This window comes from Lissotriton helveticus, chromosome 7 (genome assembly GCF_964261635.1).
Source record: "Lissotriton helveticus chromosome 7, aLisHel1.1, whole genome shotgun sequence".
In the NCBI taxonomy this organism is placed as follows: domain Eukaryota; kingdom Metazoa; phylum Chordata; class Amphibia; order Caudata; family Salamandridae; genus Lissotriton; species Lissotriton helveticus.
Genome location: NC_136068.1, coordinates 1,618,408,371 through 1,618,431,998, shown reverse-complemented (window position 1 = coordinate 1,618,431,998; position 23,628 = coordinate 1,618,408,371).

The window sequence follows — 23,628 nt, the reverse complement described above, 5'->3', positions numbered from 1 at the left end:
ACCTGCTCCGGACCGCACCACCTGGGCTCCAAGGTGTTCGATCTGTTGAATGTTTTTATCATCACGTGATCACCAGGACGGAGGTCATGGGTCTCACCTGTAGATCTGTCAGGAAGAGCTTCTCGAACCTGTTGATGAATAGAGGTCAAACTGTCAGTTAATAGTGCCAAATAATCATTCAACAGAACACAAGGTACATCATGTATGGGGCGTGGCTTAGGAACTCCCCAAATGTTCATCGGTCTTCCAAATATTACCTCATATGGTGTAAGACCTGATCGTGAGTGTGGTACTGATCTTATGGATGCAAAAACAACAGTTGATGGACAGAATGCAGAACAATGTCATACATTCACCCCAGTACAGAGATCTGGGCCTAAATCCATTGTTTTTTTGCACTCCACACCACCCCAGTTCAGACATGGCCATATGCAAATCAGCCTTGACCCTGTGCCTCATAGGAACAGTCCAACCCGAACTGCCAAGCCATGTCTTTCCTGGACCGGAATCAAGCATCCTAGGACCGGTTTCTGGCTATCAGCCGTCTTCAGCCAGGATAGTTTGACTCCAGTGGTGTGGAGAGCATGGGACTCACGTCTGAGCATACCCATCCCACTCGGGGTGACAAATGCAAAAACAACAGTTAATGGACAGAATGCAGAACAATGTCATACATTCACCCCAGTACAGAGATCTGGGCCTAAATCCATCGTTTTTTTGCACTCCACACCACCCCAGTTCAGACATGGCCATACGCAAATCAGCCTTGACCATGGGCCTCATGGGAACAGTTCAGCCCGAACTGCCAAGCCATGTCTTTCCTGGACCGGAATCAAGCATCCTAGGACCGGTTTCTGGCTATCAGCCGTCTTCAGCCAGGATAGCTTGACTCCAGTGGTGTGGAGAGCATGGGACTCATGTCTGAGCATACCCATCCCACTCGGGGTGACAAATGGCTCAGATGCTCCGTCCATCACCACCCCCTTTTGTACCACTTTGTTCGCCATAAGTTGGCTGGGTATGCTCAGACGTGAGTCCCTTGCTCCCTTTGCCACTGGATTCAAGCAAGCCGGGCTGAAGAAGGACGAAATGCCAGAAACCAGTCCTCGGAAGCTTGTTTCCGGTCCAGGGCAGGCATGGCTTGGCAGTTCGGACTGGACTGTTCCCATGAGGCACAGGGTCAGACTGATTTGCATATGGCCATGTCTGAACTGGGGTGGCAGAGTGGGCTAAAGAACGGTGATGGATTAAACCCAGATCTGTTGACTGGGTGTGAGTGTTGGATTGGCTCAGATGCTCCGTCCATCACCACCCCCTTTTGTACCACACTGATCTTATGGATAACAGTGCCAAAGACAATGTATCCGGCCACTTTAGGGATGTGGAAGCCAGTATTTTCGCCAGCTTCAATTTTAAGGTAGCATTACACCTTTCCACCAATCCTGCTGATAGTGGGTGGAAGACTGTATGGAATTTCTGTTTGATCCCTAATCCTTTCATGGCATAATCAACAACTTGCCCAATAAAATGAGGTCCGTTGTCACTCCACCAAGTTTTACAAACACCATACCTAGGAAAAAATTCCTTCAGAAGCACCTTTGCTGTGGTAAGAGCAGTATTATCCTTTGTAGGGTATGCCTCTATCCATTTACTGAAGGCACATACCACCATTAGGACATATTTTAGATTATTGCAGCGTTCAAGTTGGATGTAATCCATCTACAAAACTTCAAAAGGTGCGGTTGGTGTACCAAACCCTCCTGTAGGAGTTTGTGTCCCTTTTCCAGGATTGTACTGCCAACAGATCAAGCAGGACTGTACCACTATTTTTGCTATGCTGGCAATTTCAGGATGCTCCCAGACTTGTGTAAGCAATTTAGTTATTGCTAGAGCTCCAACATGTGCCAGCCCATGTGCCATTTGAACCACAGGTTGTAAATAGGCTGCAGGCAATTTCCATTTATTAATTTCTTTGTTACGCCAACAACCCTCATCGTCTAACATTCCTTCTTTGGACCACTGCTCAAGTTCTGCCACAGAGGCAGATCTTTGTATATCCAATACTTCCTCTCTAGCATCATGCCAAAGCTCAGCTTGTGATTTTACTACGTACATAGGTGTAGTGCTTCGCTGTATTGCAGTTTCACTAGCTATACGATCTGCAAAGGCATTTCCTTGTCCTATTTTGTCAGTGATCTTTTTGTGTGCGCTACACTTCATAATGGCAACTTTCTTCGTAAGTGCAGTCAAGAGATTATGTTCTAATTCTACGTGCATTATCTACATCCCGTGGGATGTAAGAAAGCCTCTTTGCTTCCAGAGTAGGCCAAAATCATTAACCACTCCAAAAGCATAGCGGCTATCCGCGTAAATGTTCACACATAAGTCAGTACTAAGCTCACATGCTCGTGTCAAGGCTATTAGTTCAGCTGCTTGAGCCGACTTCTGTGGTATGTGAGCTTTTCCACTACTGTTTCAAGTGTGGTGATTGCATATGCAGCTGAGGTTGTGCCATCCGGTAACTTTAAACAGGACCTATCAACCCACAGCTCCCCATCAACATCTGGAAGGGGCGTATCTTGCAAATCAATGCGACCCTTTGTCTGTTCCTCAGTAAGGAATATACAATCATGATGCTTCTTTGATTGAGACTGAGTCGCAGGATATTGCAACAAAGTGGCTGGGTTTAGTGTAGCACACCTCTTCAATGTAATATGAGGTGGTAACAGTGTCAATTCGTATCCTGTCAAGCGAGCACTAGTTAAATGCTGAGTTTTAGTCTGATTCAAAAGGGCATCTACTGCATGGGGTACTAGCACCAACAGTTTGTGTGACAAAACTATCCCTTCACTCTGACGTATGGACACAGCTGTTGCTGCAACTGAACGAAAACATCCAGGTAACGCACGAGCAACAGGTTCAAGAACTGCAGAAAAATATGCACAGGGACGCTGCTTCTCACCGTGTGTCTGTACTAAAACTGACAGTGCACATCCATCTTTCTCGTATACATAGAGTGTAAAGGCTTTCGTATAATCTGGTGTGCCTAACACTGGTGCAGAGCAAAGAGCTTGTTTCAACTGGCGAAAGGCATTTTGACATTCATCTGTCCAAGGAAGAGGAATCGGAGTGTTCTTAGTCAAAAGTGCTAGCAATGGTTTAACAATGTGTGAAAAACCCAATATCCATTGCCTACAAAATGAAGTTAAACCAATAAATGCACGGACATCTTTCTGTGTGGAAGGTACTGGAGTGTCTAGAATTGCTTGAATGCGATCTGATGTCAGTGCGCGGCCCTCCTTAGACAGAAGGTGTCCTAAATAGGTCCCCTTCGGTCTACAATATTGCAATTTCTTCCGTGATACTTTATGGTGATGTGTCGCAAGAAAAGAAAGTAAGGACAAAGTACATTTTTCACACTGCTCAGGTGTATCAGCTGAAAACAATATGTCAGCGACATATTGTATGAGAGCCACTCCTTCAGGCAAAATAAAGGAATCGAGTTGTCTTTTTAAGGCTTGACTATAGATACTCAGACTCTCAGTGTACCCTTGAGGAACTCTACAAAATCTGTATGATCTGTTATTTAAAGTGAAACCGAACAAATATCGGCTATCAGAATGAATAGGAATCGAGAAGAAAGCGTTCTTCAAATCCACTACTGAAAATGTAGTTGCTGTTGGAGGGACCAGAGTAAGCAATGTCGTTATGTCAGACACTACAGGGTACTGTGGTACTACAATCTTGTTGACTTCTCTCAAATCAATGATAAATCTATAAATCTTAGTGTCAGTATCTTTTTTCAAAATGGGAAGAATCGGACTATTGCAGACATTATAAGGAACTTCTTCCACCACTCCCAACTTAATCAAATCTTGTACAATACGTGTAAGTGCTTCTTCTCCTTCTCGAGAAATTTTATACTGATGTAATCTCGGCAGTAGAGCACCCTCCTTGACACTAATATGTACTGCTGGAATAATCATTTGTCCTAAATCGGTGTCTGAAGTAGCCCACAAAGTACTAGGGAGTGAAGCTAGTGCAATATCTTCTTTAACAATACAGGATCTCTCAATCATGGTTGTCATTTAAAATAACCCGTACTCCGTCCGGAGAACATCGTATCGTGGCCCTGAAATATTTGAGCATGTCAAGACCCACAATGTTGTCTGGTGTATTTGGAGAAAGCAAAAATGGACATGGAGCAGTGAACTTATCAACATGGAGTGCAAGTGGTTGTGGCAATGGGCTAAGGGTGGATGTTCCATCGAAACCTATCGATGTAATAGTTAAGCCAGACAGGGGAGCCCTTGGAATCAAGTGTTTAGACAAGGCGTTACGAGTAGCTCCTGTATCAACCAGAAAGTGATCAGTAGAACCCAAAACATGTGCTGTAACATAGGGACCCTTCTGATCTACTGAAACTTAAACTGATTCCTTACCCCATCCTAGGCAATCCTATGCATAAGCAGAATCTTGCAAATTAGACGGCTCATAGTCGGACATTTGATATTGATTCCGTCTGTCAAAAGTATTAGCCCCCTCTTGTCCACGTGTATTAGCATCAAACCTAGCACGATCATTTGTATTTCCTCTAGGCCCTGAATATCCTGAACGATTTCTCATTTGTCCCCGACCACGTGAACCCTGCTGAGCACGTAGCACTGGACAATTAGAAATCCAATGTCCGAATTGTCTGCAATACGCACACTGATCAACAGACAAATCTACACGAGGATAGCGAGGAAAAGACGAACCATAAGATCCACGTCCTCCTCTATTATTACCTCTAAAAGGTAGGCCATAAGCTTGAGCCATCATAACCTTTGTTTTTAACTCTTTAGATTTTTTTATCCTCCTTACTTTTCGCTTCTATAAACAATACTTGGTCCCCGAGCAGTGAAATACAGCAGTAAGAGAGAATTATTCTCAAGATTTCAGTCCAAATAAGTCCTCCAGATAATGCCTTTACACAAAAAGTTCTTTATTTTCTTTATGTAGGTCAATCAAACACAAGTTCTGAGGGATGATCCTCTCGATTCGGTATCATCCACTGTAGCCAAACAGCCAACACGTGTTTCGTCCTGGGCCGAAGACACCCAATGACTTCCTCAGGGCAGAAAAATTATACGGATCTCATCATCGATTAATGCATAGGTCTAAGTAAGATTCCCAAATATCAGTGTTCTAATATCAAGTTGGCTTCTGTTGTCTCTATTGTGATCCAACCAGGCATCTAATTAGAGTTGTACAATATTTCTTTAAAAGGACTCAATATGCAAGTCCACAATGTTTCTCATAGAAAATTCGTTTAAATCTTTAAAACGCTGGTGAGTCAGGTCCAGCAAGTAGGGTAGTGTCGTTACTCCCAAGTCGTGTCCCGGAGAGTACTCCCGCCATGATGTTCCAACGCCATCAATTGGCGAGAGGATCATCCCTCAGAACTTGTGTTTGATTGACCTACATAAAGAAAATAAAGAACTTTTTGTGTAAAGGCATTATATGGAGGACTTATTTGGACTGAAATCTTGAGAATAATTCTCTCTTATTGCTGTATTTCACTGCTCGGGGACCAAGTATTGTTTATGTTTCACTGTTTTCTGTTTTGTACAGGATATTGTTTTGGGCACGTTGGTGGCCGTTGCCTTTGTGTTCCCTTGAGCAACTATTATTAGCAATATATCTCTCTTTACTCAGTCATTAGTTTTTTGCGCAAGACACTAACTACCCAGCCATGCCTCTCCTTGTTCATACTTTTCGCTTCTAATTCTTGTCGTTCATAATACTGAGCCATAGTTAGGAGAGAAACCGGAGAGGAGGTAGTCCATGATCTTTCGCTTGCCTTTAGGCGACTAGCTATTTCTGGCAAAAGGTTTGTGACATATTTATCGACAAACAGATGCCTACCCGTGTCATCTTTCAATGACTGACCACTAAAATCGTGGAATGCTTCTTCAAAGCGTGTGAAGAAGTCTGAACCTGATTCATCTATCTTTTGCTTACAAGACGCTAAGATAGTCCAATCTATCTTTTTAGGGGGAATAATTGTCTTTAATTTAACCCAGATAGCTGCTGGAAGATCTAAAATTAGCTGACATGGTTTTTGTGCAGGTTCTCTATCTTTATCTAATTGTTCTATATCTGGCCACAATGCCCCAAATACCACACGATCATCAACTTTACGCACAGTTCTCCACATATCAGGCGGTAATATTAATCCAAAAAACAAATCAATGTCAGACAAAGTCATAGTACAAGAGCTAATGGCACCCTCAATTTCTTCAGAAAAAGCTGTTGGATTCTTTCGCGGATCAGGCAATGCATTTTTAAGACCCATGACATCTGCTCTATTCCAAGGAGTGTAAACCCAATTATAAATAAAATACCCTTTCGCGTCAATAGAAGTCTTATCGTCACTTGTGCCTGTTCCTTTAGGAGGAACATATAAAGGTGCGGCTTCCCGCATAGGTTTCACATTTACAACATTCTTATCTGTTTCGAGTGTCGGAGCTCTTGCCATGTTGATTCGAGATGTTTGTGCAGCTGCGTCTGCTGCCTTTTTCTCCTCCCGCAAACGGACTGCTTCATCACGTAGGTTAACCAAGCGTCTGATCGTGTCAGCCACCTGGGAGAAGACAAAAGAACCTTCACGTAATTGCTTACAATCAGCTGCTATATCATCTGGCTCTACTTCCACCGAATGTTACCTAAATCGCTGAAGAACCTCTCCAGCAAATATCTCGGTGAAATATTTTTGTTCCCTTTCCGACCAATTCTGAATAGTATCTAAGATTTCAGAAGCAGTATTAGTACTACGATCGGCTTTAAGCGCCGCAGATCTAATCTGAGAGGAAGGTTCGGTATTTAACATTGAGCAAGTGTCTCGGGCTTTATCCTGCTCTGTAGGAGAGTCCTCATCTGACTCATCAGGAGCCGAGGGAAGAGTATACGGAGGTGGACAACGATCTAATAAGAGAGAATCATCTTGGGTTTTTTTAAGAATAGGATAAAGAGGCCTACGAATAGCGTATTGGCCATTTACCTGTAACTGTTGCTCCCTATCTTCCCTTTCTTTAAATTTCTTTAATCTCTTTATTTTTCATTTCTAATGCTCTCGCATGCACACTTTTACGCTGTTCTTTTTCAATCAAGGCCTGTTCACGCTTCATTCGCTCCCGCACTTCTTTCTCCCACTTTCGCACACAGTCAAACATGTCTTGCCTAGCCTTTCGCTTGAACATCCGTTGCTCCACATACTGAATCTTTCGCGAATCAAATGACCCATGCAAAGGTCAACGCAACTCAGGATCCTTGCGGGTGTATTTATTCCACAATGTGCTGTACATTATGGACGAAATACCATATTTAATATACATGTCCCTATTAGGCGTCCCCTCCGGGGGTGCCGGTTGTGCTTCATCAATTCTCAAATTGGTACCACTACAAAAGCAACACATCTTACGAAGTGTGCTGGAAACAGGCATGCCAAAAATAGTGCAAAATATGCAGTATTATAATCAAAAGTAGCGCTTAAAGTACTCTTCGTACGCTGCGCCGTTCAAATATTCTTAGAAGTAGAGAAAAATCTCCTCATTACCTGCCTATCTGTATTGCAACACATATATATACATATTCATAGGACAAGTTCAATATTTGGCCAATTCCATATACAAATGCCACAGTAAGCGTTTCTAAACTACCTTACCAATCCAAGGCGTCAAACTTACAGCATGTGCCGCAAAACGGCTCTTACCAATCAAATGGTGTCCAGGTTCCTACTGACAAGTTCTCAAATCGACCAAACGGTCACTCTACGGCGAATCAACAGAAGAGATCTCAGTCGAGGACCGGCGCCACCTGGATGGTCAGATCAGAAAGAAAGGGAAAACGCCGTGAATGCCAAGACTCAGGTCTCCTCCGGCAGTGATCACGTCCAAAGCGGGATTCCAATCCTTCATCTCGACCAGTCCTTCGGGCATCCGAGTCGCCGATGAGCTCCACATTGGGCGCCAATTTGTGGTAGCAAGCCCCAGCCAGACCTACTAGTGCAAGGGATTCGCCCTTCTCTGCTTAGAGTCCTTAGACCAATAATAAGAAGTTGGCACAGAAACTGGAATAGAAAAGACAGAGTTTATTAAACCTCATGAGGTGGAACTACATTCACACAACACCCTTCGGTATATTATGAGGTAGCACACTGACTAGAAGGGGCTTGGTCCTTTTGTACCCACACAGGGGCTGAAATGAAGGCAGTACAAGGCACAGAGTGTTGGTTTCAAATACATAAAAGGTCATACAGAGAGTGTGCTAGCAACAAGTGAGAAGGGCTGACAGTTAGCTAATTCTGGTGGACACATCTTGACAGTTACAAATTGGAGACAGCTGTATGCTCAACTGAGCATGTGCAAAGCAGAAGAGGATAAATATATCTTGTCTCTAGGCAGATTTCAAGAGCAGTTAACAGGAAGGTAGGACAGAGCACATGACAGACAAAATGGCAGACAGAAATACAAAATGGATTCCGTAAACTGACAAGATAGTCTCTAAATACAAGATGTCTTCTGCTAATGCTTAACCTAATCATTGCTAAATTACGACACTGTGATGTTTTCATGGTTATAATAAAAATAAATTAAAAAAAATAAATATATAACCCACTACAAGCATTCTCTGTCACAGGATAGACCTCAGTAATAAACTCCAGTCTTAAAGGACTTTGTATAAAAGTTCAAGAAAATAGTTCAAAGTTTGCTTTCATCAACAACGCAACTATTCAGAATATGTCTATATATAGCCAATGTTCAGCAATACAATTAAAAAAACAGCTGCAGTGAGTCTTGACAAAGAAAATCCAAGATGCATGAGGCGAGGTCCTGACTGCAGCAGAGCAGCATTGTATCACAATTGCCTAGAAAAGGACACTGAAAACCACATGTGAATTTACACCAAATAATCCAAGATGCCGGCTTTCTTGCCAACATCATTAGGAGCTCTTCTTATGCTAGGAATCAGAGTTCCTTGTCATCATCCAGCCACGCAGCAAATTCTCTAAGTGTCATAGCCTCAGTCCAGACAACGCTGACAATCCAGGATGACTGTCACCGTTTTGTTCACTGAAAGGAACTTAGCATGAGCAGGTTTGGGGTACAGGCACCCTGGATATTATAGCCCTCATTATGAGCTGCCTTTTAATTCTGACTGGGCCTCTAACAATGATTACTGGCCTCCATCAGAATTATTAGATCCACACGATTCTCCCAGATCTGTTTATTTTCACATGAAGATTTTGCCAGTGAAAATGAGGAATTACTGGGGGAGTCAGACCCAGAATTTCTGATTGCCCTGGTAATTTCTACTTTCCAAGAGGATCCTTCGCAATTCACAATTGGCCCAGAGTTTCCCCATCTCCTGAGTTTCTTGTACTCCCGGATTTAATATTTCTAAGGGGGGGGGGGGAATCTGGGCTATTTTCTGGCCATTCATAATGAAGGCTTTAATGATAAGCAATATCTCCAGACCCACTTCCTGACATTCATTCACCTTTTAACTCATCACTTGACCATATTACTTTTAGTAGCCAACGTGGCACAATGAATTAAACCTGGGCCATTGACCTTTCCTGTGTTCTGCCATGAGATCACATTCTGGCAGGGGCAACTCAGTCTTTCTTCTTTCTGATGACCAGCAAACCAAGTACATTTACATTGAGTAATAGTAACACCTTTTATATACGTCACTTGGAAAATGCAGAATTGGGTCTCCAAGGGGTATCAGTTGTAATAGTGTGCTTATTGATTAATTGCATTTACAATTAAAAAACTAATGTCAGTATTCAGAATACCACAAGGAGTAAAGATAAAAAGATGGCATTATTCAATTCTAAAAATAACCTTGTTAGATAATTACTGGGTGTAATTTCTTCTGCACAATGAACTTAAACCGAGCAAGCATGCATTGTATATTAGAATTTGACAATACAGCATGCATTAGAAAAGGAGGAAGAAGGTATTGCCTTCCCTTCTGCCACACTGCTGAACACAAACAGATTTTTAGGGGGGGGGGTTTATATAGGGTGAGCTCGACGGGAAGGGATCAGAGAGCTTTAAAGGAACACCAGTTACGTTACAGACAGACACATTCATTTTTGTTAGGCATAGGGAGATTAAGTGATTTGCCCAGAATCAGAGGATGTTGAGCGTCCCTGCCGAGACTCGAACCCGGTTCCCCAGCTTTGAGATCCACTGTTCTAGCCGTTAGACCACATCTTCTCCCCAAATTATACTGGTCAATGATTGTAGCTGATAACCGCACAGTCTGAAAGCGCTACAGCTATTCCAGAAGGAGGGCCAGCTTGCCCTCAGTTCAGCTGTAGGGTTTAGGGAGAACCTGTGAGGAATTCTAAAACTAAGCCGGACAAAATATTGTATGCAGCTTTTAGATCACCACAATATCATGAAGGAAAGTATTTAAAAGGGAAGTGGAGTTTTGTTTGGGTTCCTAACTCTACATATACTCATTTTGGGGATATATAACTTCAAGGTACGCAAATGTGGAGTTTAGAATTGTAAATCTATTCTTACCTATATATATAGATTTATGATATTGTATTAGTCAATATTTTTCTATCACTCAATATAGTGACATACATCTGAGAGGCCACTACTTTTAATTCTGCATGGTGTGGCCACTATTGTGAAGGCCTCTGATGTGCTCACTGCTGTAACGATCAAAACTTAGTAGCTCAGGCCTATTTTCATCACTCAGAAGCAGTTTTCATTATAGAAAGGTTGGAGACCCCTGTTGTAGCATGTGTACTGCCAGTTTCGATGGAAAGATTCAGCCTCAGGGGAGAGGATCACTCAAGGAGGCTGTGTGGAGAGTGAGCAACAGGGGAGGGCGAGCAGTGGCGTCACTAGGGTTGGTGTCACCCAGTGCGAGTAACTCATGGTGTCACCCCCTCATGACTTACCCCATGGACCTCCTCTGTGGCAGAGCCCAGGCCGATTCGTCCGGCACGCCTTCCCGGTGGTCATCCTGCTACCGCGTCCTCCTTCCTGTTGCCCTCCTCGGCTCTCCTCTTTGCATCCGAGTTCCCCTCCACAGTCTCGGGCCATCGGAATAAAAAGTCCTTCCTTACACCGGCAACAGAGGAAGAGACCAGGAAGCAGGTCTCCTTGGTGCCCCTGGGGCTCCGCCACAAGCCCCCAAGGCCTTTTCCTTACAGTACTCCCCTGCCAGGCTAGGCCAATCGGGCAGTACTGCAAGCGCAAAAGGTGGGGAAAACTACATTTTGCAGTGTAAAGAATTCTATGGAAACAGAGAGTATGTTCCTCAGCAGTGTTCGGCTAAAGCACAGCATGACAGAACCGCTTTGCTCCGCTGATGTAAAATGCCGGTTCAGCTGCTCGCAACTTTAGTTTACAAGGACCGCCCGTGAAGGCAACCTGCTGTCCAGAATTGATTTTTTAACAGCGAATAACATGTCTCCGTATTGTCACTACTTTCGGGTCGACAGAGAGCCAGTTATATGTCTAAACATTTTCTAGGAGTATGTGGGACTCGTAATCCGTAATGTGTAGAGTGATCTAGGATTGAAGTATCCCTTTCACCTAAGCCAACGGAAGTGCTGATTGGCTGCAGAGTCCACTCTTAACAGTGATTCTGGGGAGGGGAGGGGGTAGAAGGGTTGTGGTTTACTGATGCCTCGTTGAGTCTTTCACGCAGTTCTGTCACAGCTGAGCAAAGGCGTGTCACCCCTTCCTCCAGATAACAACAGCAGACCATTGTAGGGTCCAGCAAAGAGAATGCGCCCTTCTGCGTCCATCTCATGCAAAGAACAGTCAGGTTGTGCGCCTGCAGCTGAGAAACTAAACACAGTGACCTAATGAACCATAAATCGTGTTCATTGCCAAAAAAGGTCTTTGACGCCTCGTCAGGGGTAGGAAACGCTATATAAATGCAATTACATTACAATACAATAGGGTAAACACATACACTGAGAAACTGGTTTCTAAATGTGACTCATCAACAGTATCTAGCAGAGAAAGAGGTCAGGAACCATGTGAAGATACACATTTTCTACCTCCCAGTTCACTTCCTGATCCAGGATGTAAAAGCATTTGTGGGGTTTGGAATCACACTCCGAAATGATTCAGTCTGGGCATATGTGAACATTCTATGCATGTATGTGGAACACCAAGAACAGATTGCACATGGCTGAACAATCACTCCCTCCCGCCTTCCCTCATGAGTCAATTTCTCCTAAGCCCTCCATGAGCCCACCTGGAGTAGGTCTGTGCTTTAAGTCCTATGCTGTAAAAGTGACCCTGTGGCCGGAAGTGCATAAGGCTGCTGCCGTATGTTTTTTTATTTGAGCAGAACACGCTTTTTCACTTCAGCTGCATGCATGGCCAACGTTTTAGATTGCTTATGTGTGTGACATATTCATAATTTCAGGGTAATTGAGTGACATTTCAACGGACTATAAGTGACACCATCGCTACTCTGTCACCACTGACTAGAGTGCGACTTCAACTATGCCGCTTGGCGCAGGGCCCCTGAAAAGTACTGTGTATTGCACAAAGAAGATACTAGACTGTGTGGGAACGTCCGGGCACTGGCAGGCAGCTTATTATGTGATGACTAAGCTTAAACCGCTACTATTATACACCTTTACCAATCAAATTTAGCAGACACTGGGCGAGATTATACACCCTTAAGTATTAAGTAATAAAAGGTTCTGGTCATAAAATTCCACCGGAGCGCGAGTGAGGAAGCCTTCTGAAAGGACGGCAGCGCCCATTTAATGGCAGAGGCGCGAGGCTGCAAAGTTTGGCCAGCAGCCAACACAGCATACCAGACTGGTGTCACCCCCATGTGCTGGTATCACCCGGTGCGGGCCGCACCCCCTAGTGACGCCACTGAGCGCGAGCAACTCCCTGTCTCAGCCCCACATGAGCACGAGGACAGACAGAAAGAGTGCATCTGGAGGGGCAGCATGGGCAAAACGTTTTTAAAAAGCACTATGATGCAGCCAATACTGGACATGTCATATTGTTTTTGTTTTTATTGCTGTGGGGAGGGAGGGCGTGGCAGGAGGCAGCAATAATGGAGGGTGTGTTGGGGCAACACGGACAAAAAGCAAACAAGAAAAGCACTATGATGGGGCCAGCACTGGTCATGGCATTGTGCCTTTTGTTTTTGCAATGGAGCGCAGGAGGCAAGAGAGGGAGGGTGTGTGGGAGCATGTCGAAGCAAGCAGACAAACACAAACCCTCGCACAGTGTTCAACGAAAAGAAAAAAGTAGCTCTCACAACGCAAGCAGTCGAAGGTCATAAGTACTTTGGCCATTCTCTAGGGGAGGGTCAAACACAAGAAGAGGATGTGAAACCTGCACAGGTCAACTTATCAGAAGCAAGCAAATGAAGTGACTATGCAGACAACCAATCGTAAGCAATGGGTGGGTTCTAAGCTCACTGTTAGCTAACAAAATATCTTGCAATTGACAGTGCACGCGCTGTCTGAGGCGAGACCTAAAAAGGATCATCCAAGGTCTGCACATAGACCAGCTCTCAAAAGCCGGTCTGTTAATAGAGTCCTGTACGCTGAGAGAGACAGCTAGACAGGCACTGGTAGTAGATGTGGGCAAGTGCCAGCAAGGTATGTTTGTCTGTTGCTCTTTGGTGGAAATGTGACAAAGCACCCGCCTTTTCCTGTGGGCAAGGACGAGGAGTGGGAAAGCAGGGAGTCCTGAAGTCCTGCAGAAGTAGTGGTAATGAGTTACATGAGGCCTGCTGTCACTGATCACTTGTAATAATTTATTACAGTGACATACAAATCGTGTTCTTTGAAAAGGTGAGTTCTGATGTATAAGCTTGTAACAAGAAAATGTCACTGTAATCGTAGGACTACATCCACATTCTGGTGTCAGAACATGCCTTTCATGAGAAAGTAAAGCAAGGAAGCTTACACAGATATAACAGTCCCCACGTGTCATATGAAAGCATATTTCACATATTAAACAGCAGCATAATTTTATATTATCAATGACGTCTAATACAATAACCAAACTCAGTGTACTCCATCTGATGGGGCAAGTTGTAATGTGATCAACGATTCAGATGTGCTATCAAATGCATCAACCTAATACACCATGTACTGCTTTTTTATTGTCTGCATCACACACAACAGTATACTGACACAGTGCATCACAGACACCCCACAAAGCCATTATATACCATCTAGTTTGCTACCATGAGGTCTAGCTATAGCTCGCCACCAATACCAATGTAAGACACATCAATCATCAGAACTCATATCATATAATGTATATCCACCCCAATGCAGATATGTCTTATCTTAGAACTCTAAAAACACTTACCACTTAGGCACCAAGACAGCCCCCCAGTCCAAGTGCATATGTAAATCAACCAACCCCAAGAGAATACACTAGACAGACCTCCCACCTCTATCATATCCACACCATGCCACCAAACCCATAAAGTTGTAAAGTCTATCCGCCCTTACAGGAGATCTCCTTACACCCTCACGGGAACTAAGAACCGATGGTCAACAAATATTTGCCACTGACCAACTCTTTATAAGGACTCGTATACAGACACTGGAAATATGGAACAGATCTCTAGGACAATGCACCAAAGACTCGTGTAATCATAAAACAAGTTAGTGTAAATAGTTCATTATAAGGCCTTTGTGTTAGTGAAACGATTACCTTGTGCGGCATTCCCTCCGGTCATGCTTGCGCTATAGAAAATTCTCTAAATAGGTAATTCCTCTCATCGTATAGCCTTAATTCACAAAGCAACAGGCTATCATAGACTGTAGCACAACGTTCAGTTCACCAAAGCCACATACTTGACAACGTTTAACAGCTTCAAAGCAAGTTTCCTTGCTCACACAAAGTTTACACACAGACAACAATATCTTGGCCCACATCACAAGCTCATGGGTACAACCAACATGAGATGCTAGCTAAATCATACCATCTCCACATGCACAACTCTGCTTAATAGCTCTATGACTGGAAAATGAAGCCAGTTTACAACTCTAACAATTGAGCGTCGGAAATGGGTTATATTTGCCCATGGTAGTACACCATCACTAACCAATATATTGAAGGTTTCAATCTACAACTCACTGACAAAACAAAATAATATCCAGTCACCATGACTCCGGCCAATGAGAAATCACAGAATCAGGCAGATATATCATATATATATATATATGCACCATATTAACCCACAACTGTTAAACCCTAAAAATTCCCTTGTCACCTAAAATCCCAAACCCACCCTAAACCCTAACAATTACCTTGACAGCCAAAAACCCACACCCACCCTAGGGCCAGATGTAGGTAGCCCAATACCGGTCGGTAACGGCCGAATTTACCGAATTTCGGCCGTTACCGACCGGTATTGGGCATTCGGGATGTAGGGGACCCAAAAACATCCGAATCGGTAAATTTACCGAATCGGTAAAGTTTCCGATTCAGAAACCTTACCGAATCGGAAAATATACCGAATCGGTAAATTTACCGAATCGGTAAAGTTTCCGAATCGGAAAATTTACCGAATCGGAAAAATTACCGAATCGGTATATTTTCCGAATCGGAAAGTTTACTGAATCGGTAAATTTACCGATTCGGTAAATAAGAAATGGTAACATTGAATTTTGATACCTTTTAAATACCGAATTTGCATGAAATTCGGTATTTAAGAGTCGGTATTTACCATGGATTGAAATCAGGTGGTAACCAGGTGCAGGCTATAAAAAAGGCCCCAAAATGCAACAGTTTCACCAGAATGGCGGCATTCTATGTCATTGCGAGGCGGCTACGGCTACAGGCAGAAGTAGAGAGGGTCTGGAGGAGGGAGGAGCAGGTGTACAGGCAGAGGATCACTCTATTCCAGCTAACTGAGCCAGAGATCCTACAAAGGTACAGATTGGCTCCCCAAACTATCCTGCACCTCATCAGGGACCTCCACCCACTGTTGGACCATCCAACCCCAAGGGCACACGCCATCCCACCCCATGTGCAGGTGCTGTGCAGCCTACACCTGCTTGCATCTGGGAGTTACCAGAGTGTGGTTGCTGCGGTAGGTGGGGTATCCCAGAGCTATCTGTCCCGTTTCTTAAAAAAATTCCTTGATGCCATGTTGCAGAGAATGCATCACTACATCAGCTTCCCGCTGAACTGCTCAGGACAAAGACAGACTTTTATCAGATGGCGCATTTCCCAAACATCATTGGCTGTATTGATGGTACCCACATACCAATATGCCCACCTGCTGCCACAGAGTACATTTATCCGAACAGGAAGTCCACCCACACCATAAATGTACAGGTGATCTGTGATTCCAAGTACATGATCACTGACATAGTAGCCAAATTTCCCGGGAGTACCCACGACTCCTACATCTTCCAAAACAGTGGTAACACACTGTGTGAAACTCCCTTGATACGTATTGCAGATGGATGTGTATGTGTGTGCATGTGATTAATGTTTTTTCTTCTTACAATTAGGGGACAGTGCATATGCCCTCCGGTCCTTCATCCTCACACCCTACCTCAACCCTACAACACAAAGCCAGAGGAGATACAACAGGGCACACAAAACGACCTGAAACATTGTGGAGCGCACCTTTGGTATGTGGAAGAGCAGGTTTCGCTGCCTACATAAGAGTGGAGGGGCCCGCCAGTACACACCAATCACCTGCTGCAAGATGATTGCAGCCTGTGCAATGCTGCACAACCTTGCGGTTAAGAAGGGCACCGAAGTGGACATCTCTGATTTTGAGGACCATGATGACGAGCAAGCACTGCCTGAACCACACACATCTGAAGTTGCAACACCTACTGATGACAGACACAGACGGGAAGAGGTCACACGCAACTTCTTTTAAGTAAGTAAAGAGACACAGACAGGTGGAGTATGCACCCAATGTATTTTAATTGTGTCATGAAATAGGTTTTTAAAGCACAAATGTACAACAAGTAGTTAACTTCAATTATGTCAGTCCTGGTTTACTTCACCATGAACTGTAATAGTCATTTACGTCCTCGCTTCCCAGTGCCACTTGTCTGGTGCTCACTCTGCTCACTCTCTTGCTGGCCTGTGGCCTCAGCGTGGTGCCTGCTGCTCCTCCTTGTCTCTGGGACAAGGGAGCTTGCACTGCTGCTCCTGCTTGTGCTCTCCTCACTCACAGGCACATCCAGAGCAGCTGTCTGTGCAGTTTGGGCATTTAACAGCGCCTCAAGAGCACTGGTCATCCTTCCCATGCCCCTAGTAACCTCATTGGTGTTTTGGGTCATAGCCTCCTGCATGTTATTGCTCCTCCTGCATAGCAGGGATGTGGCTGTGGCCAGGCGGTTGATAGCTTTATTTTGGCCATGAGCACGCTGCCTTTCCTTGCGCCTTGCTGCAGATTCAGTGTCCAGTTTGGTGCATAGCAGCTGCACCGATTGGCTCATTTCGCGCATCCCTGCTGCCATCTCTTTGTTCACTTCTACAAGCTCCCTGATGCCCTTTCCTATGTCTCCTATGTAACTGTTCAGGGACCTCATTTGGCATTGGCATGCCTGGATGGCTCTTCCCTGCATCCTCTGGATTCTCACCATGCTCCCCTCCAGGCCACGGAACACACTTGGACCCTCCACAGGTGCATCAGCGACCCTTTCTAGGACTCTGCGGCGTCTTGCACCACTATGGCCCACCCCTGCACTGGAGTGCAGTGTGCCAGAGCTGACATCCACAGGCAAGATGTGCCTTTCTTCACCCTCCATGTCAGCTGCTGCGGACTCCATTTCTAGAAGTGGGGCCACAACATGCCTCCTGCTTGGTTGTGATGCAGGTGTTGTGTCATGCTGTGATGCAGGCATTTCTGGTGATGACAGCAACAGAGGGGATTGAGATCTGTGAGGGGACGCCTGCAACTCTGGAGCCATTTCTGAGTCTTGTGCTGGAGGATGGCTACTTGGTGCACCTGTGTCCTGCTGTACGTCTTGGGTAGATGGACAAGGCTCCTGACTCTCCTCCCTCTCTGGTGGTGTGCCTTCAGTCTCCTGCGAACGCCTGCGAGACATTTCACCTGTGGACATATGAGCGTACATTAGCTAAGCGCTACTGTCTCACAGTCACTACAATTAAATATTTCTCACTTTAGCTTTATTCTCTCTGCAATTATTTCCCTAACTTGGTGGTTGCTGTGCTGTATGACATGTTCTCACATTTCCTGACTACATGTACCATGATGCATTGCTTCTGTATAGTGCTAGCAGTACTGGGGTTCACTTGGCCACAAAGGGTACAGGTAAGGATGATGGTATGGGGGGGAATGCTGTGCATGTCTCTTACCTTTATTTCTTGCAGCTCTGGCTGAGCTGTCTACTTCTCCCAGTCCGCAGATGCTGTCTGGTTCAATGGTTGAGGCCACCATCTCCTCCAGGTCAGAAAGGGGGGGTGCTGGGTACTTGCCTCCGCCAGTTTTTGTTGCCTGCTTGTGGTGTTCAGCCAATTTCTTCTTGGTTTGGCTGCTGAGGTCGTACAATCGCTTTTTAAGGTCCTCTGTGTCTCTGGTAGTCACCCCCACTGCATGAACTTTGTCCAGTATGTCCAGCCAGAGTTTCCTTTTGGCAGATTCTGCCACAGTGAGGGAATGCCTGCCAAACAGTTTTTGGTGCACCTTCACCACCTCCTCAACAAGGACCTGCAGCTCCATGCTGCTGAATTTGAGTTTCCTTTTCCTCTCTGCCTGCTCTTTTTCTTTGCAGCTTGTCATTTTGCAGTTTTAAAAGTGCTCAAAACCCTTTCTGCTGCTCAGGGACTCAGCTCAGCTCCAACTGCCTTTCCAGAAGCTTCTAATTAGTTGCAGCTGCCTCTGTAGCCACTTCCTGGTAGGGAGGGGGAGGGTGGTAGCATCTGATTGGCTGCATACTTAAGTTTCACTTTTGTTTGCTTTCCAATTCGGATTTTACCGAATCGGTATTTACTGAATCGGTATTTACCGATTCGGTATTCCCCATTCATTCCTATGGGCTAAAAGGCATGAATGTATATATATATATATGTATATATGTATATATAAATATATTACACTTACCTGTGAAACACATATTTTCGTTGTAAAAGCATGCACGATTAAGGCATAGTCAGGATAAAAAAATGTTGTTGTAAAAACTTTAGTTGTAAAGGCATTGTTGTTATTAAGGAGTCGTTGTAAATGTTAGTCATGGTTCAGGCATCGTGGTACATGCTGTTTTCCAAAAAGCTACAAGACCAAATAAGATACACCATAGAAATTCTGGTAAACATTTTAAATGTTATGTTCTATTGTGTTGTATTTATTATGCTAATACCTCAAAACTAATTTGAATTCTCCTGTTGAATGCGTAGATGGGATGACGAAAAATGGCTCAATAGGCTTTTTGCATATGTGATCCTTGGCGGTGCAGAATGCACAGGGATTGGCAAACTAAGCAGGAAGTAGCTATATTTATTTATAGGAAATATTTACATGGTTTGAGGGCAAAAAAGAGAAGAGTGATGATGAGTGTTGAGGCCTGTGTAGCAATGCGCAGATGAAATTATCCGGAGCTCTATATCTCCCTTCCATATATATTTATCTTTGCCTACATATATAATGTAATAATATTGTCAGAGCAAAGACAGACGAGCAAACTAAGCTGAGTTTATGGTATCACAAGGGAAGAAGAAATAATAGACTAACCAGTCACATACAATCCTGCAGCTGAACACCAAACACGCTGTCTTAATCACCACACTTAGGGCCAGATTTACGACCCTGTCACACAATGCAGCGCAGCACCAAAATGTTGCTGCACTGCGTAACAAGGAGAGAGCAAGAGAGCACCATATCTATAGATATGTCATCTCCTCCCCTCTCCCTGGCGCAGGCTCACAATCAGGCTGCCGTGTGCCACGCACATTCCTTTGCACCATAGTGCAAGGGTGTCATGAGGTAAGTGGTCGCTTTCACCTCATGACATGATTTGGAAGCTGGAGACCATAGGCTGGTAAACAGGAACTTCAAAGGAGAAAGCAGAGACACAGGACACCATCACTCTGACTCATTACTTCTGTTGGTCAAGGATGTCTACAGGACAGTGGTGGCTGATGAGATTTAAAAGTGGCAGGGCGTAAATGACTGTTCCACACAAGCCTGGCTATTTTTTGTATATATAGCTCAAACTCGGCCCGAGGACAATGGACAATGGACTGGAGCGCTTTACATGAGCACCTGTTACATTTCACAAGGTCTGATTCCTAATTTTTTAGACAAAAGGAGATTAAGTAATTTGCCCTGAATCACAGGATGTTCAGCTGATGCCAGGGCGCAACACTGGCTGCCAGTTACAAAGTGGACATAACGCCACATCATTATAATAAAAAATAAAGACTTTTGTCTCACCTACCTTTTAAGAGAAAATATATGTACTGCGGTGGCCCTGGAGGTGTTTTTCCAAACTCTATATATATGTTGGAGTTGGACACAAGCTCTGTTAGTTCAGGAGTGGAACATACCTGCCATGGTCTTCTTACTTTGTGAGCACGGTTCCCCAGCTTTTGCTTTCCACCTGCCCAGCCAATCCTGATGCTGCTCTTTAAAATAAGGAGCAAGAGGTTTTTGTAACAGTGTATGCCTCGGGATTGGCTGGGCAGGGCACTTCAGAGCTCCATCGGAGAACGGGGGCTGCTGTGACAGTCCACCTGTCTCTCTAAGACAGCGCCGTTACACAGATTTCAACGTGCGCATGTCTTTTTGGCCGTGCCCAAATACTTGATTTGCACACGTTCTTAGGAAAGCCCTTATCACTCACTGAGCAGTGTGAGGCGGAGGGCTACAATTTCTGCACAATGGGACGGCAGAGTGGCAGCACGGACTCGGCCTATAGTAAATATGAGACATTGAGACATTTATTGCTCATATTTGACAGTGTCTGTCACAGGGCTCAGGTGGCGGGGTGCCACTCAACCGCTCCTGAAGAGGAACCGCCACTGCTACAGGATGCAATGGATATCTTAAAGACAAAAATATATCTTTAGTACCTCATCATTAAGGCTTCTAGGTTAAACTGTAATAGTTGGTGGCAATATATTTGTGTAACCAACTCTGTGTACTTTGAGTTGAAACTGGTAATCCCTGAAAACTAAATTTATAAACCATTTTTTAGTGCTTTTATCAGACAAAATACAATGGTATAGAAATTCCTATTTCACAGGGAACCATGTAAAATTGGAACTATTTCATGGTTGCCTGTGAAATACAGATTTCATCATCATAATCATGTCAACCCCAAACTAGTCCACAGAGCATTAACATTGTCAGGGCTACTCAGATTATGTGGCAAGGAGCATCAAATTATACAGTAACATTATGTACATTATTGTGAGGACTACTAGGATTATGGGGCTAGGTTATGTAAAATATGCAGAAAAGATGATATTATGTAGCGCATACTCTGTCAGTATTATTTTTTTCTATTTTAGATAGAGACAATGTTTTGGCGAAATCTGCAAAATTAGGAAATTATGCAGCAAATTATGTCCTTAATGCAGTAAATAAAGGAATATGACGCAAAGGCTGCACAGATTGCTTGAATCACCCGACCCTCAACATTGCCCATTGTTTTAATTATGTTATGGTATAGGGTTTGTAAAGGGCATAGCTGCCCCAACAATGGGGCTTCCCAGCACTTGGCCTATACGATACACAACTGCAACTGCCAACCTCAAAAGATGGGGAGAGGAGTTGAATGGAAAAAAGCCATGTCTTAAGGGATTTCCTGAAAATAGGTCGTTTTGGATGTTCCTAATAGGGAGAGGGAATGAGTTCCAAAGAGAAGAGGCCTGGGCCCGTAATGGTCACTCCGCTCTGACTCTTCTGACTCGGGGAACGATGGGCAGGTTAAGGTTGACAATGCGCAGAGAATGTGTGGGCTGATAAGATGAAATGAAGTGGTTCAGCATCTGCCCCCCTGGGAATAAAGAATCTTAAGGGTGATAAATAGGTTCTTAAAATGAATACGCTTGTCTGCAGGGAGTCAGTGTATCCTGCAACTTAGGGAGGGAAAAAAGCAACCTAGCTACCGTATTGTGGGCCAGATGGAGTCTTTTAGTAACAGATTTGTTGTCTCCTAGGTACAAGATGTTGCAATAGTCCAGCCGGGTCAAGATAACTGCCTGAATGATGATTTGATGGGTGCATGGGTCGAAAAATCGGTTTAAGGCTTCTCAAGAGTCCAAAACAGGTGCCAACAACCGAATTGGCTTGGACCTCAAAGGCCAAGGTGTTATCCATCTAAAGTCCCAAGTTTTTGATGGAAGACTTGGGTTTGGGGGCAGCCCGAAGGAGGAGGCCACCAGTGGTCGCCCCAGGAATGAGCTTGTTTGCTTAGAAGGAGTGTTTCAGTCTTGTTAGCAGTGAGGCACAGGCGATCGTTATTCATCCACTCTGCAACAGCATGCATACCTTTTTGAAAGTTGGCCAAGACTCGCATAGTATTGTCCGAGAGTGAAAATACAAGCTGGGTATCATCAGCATACGATACCAGCGTAAGCCCTGAAGACTTTACCACCTGTTTTAATGGCTGGATATATATGTTGAGCAATGTAGGACTTAATGACAAGCTCTGAGGGATGTTATGCTGTACCGCATGAAATTGGGAGCTATGAAGATGAGAAATGATCTGAAAGACGCACATAAGAAGGAAATAAATCAGGAAATAGTGACACCTCCTATGCCAAATGTCCTTCAAGCGCTTGAGTAAAAGTTTGTGAGACACCGTGTTAATTGCGGCGCTCAAGTCGAGCAGGATCAGGGCTAAGGATTTGCCTCCATCCAAGGCACAGCAAAGGTGCTCTGGGGCCACAAGGAGTATGGATTCCATGCTGTGCGCAGGCTTGAATCCATTTTGGGATGTGTTAAAGATGCAATTGCCTTTTAGGAACCTAGGGCCATATTATCAGGCAAGGGCGATACATTATAGCCGCTTAAAGCGGCGATAATGGGCTTAATAATATGTCCTTGTGAATTCTCATAGAAGCCCAGGTTAACACCAGAACCTGGGCTTCTATGGGAATTCACAAGGACATATTATCAAGCCCATTATCGCCGCTTTAGCGGCAGTTTCCTGCCGATAAAAGCAGCGATAATTTATCGCCCTTGCTTGATAATGTGGCCCTTAGTTATAATGCTATTAACATATTGCTCCGTAACCTTGGTGAGAAAAGGTAGGAGGTAAATGAGGCGGATGATTTCAGGCTTTGAGGCGTCCAAAGACAGTTTCTTAAGAAGGGAAATGACTTTCGCATGCTTCCATGGGCCGGGCACCGAGGCGGTGGACAGAGAGAGACTTAAACAGTTCTTATCAGGGAGGAAGAAGCAGTTCCTGTAATTTAATGAAAATATCAGATTTTAAAAGGATCTTCAGGTGAGCCAAATTTCACTTGACTGCAGAGAGTTTGAAAGACAGGCGAACATAGAGGGGGCAGTGAACTGAGCAGGACTACAGGAGAGTTGTCCACTGCCACTGTCTAACTATCAGACCTCGCGACGGGATTAACAGGATTAAAGTGTGAGTAGATGTTG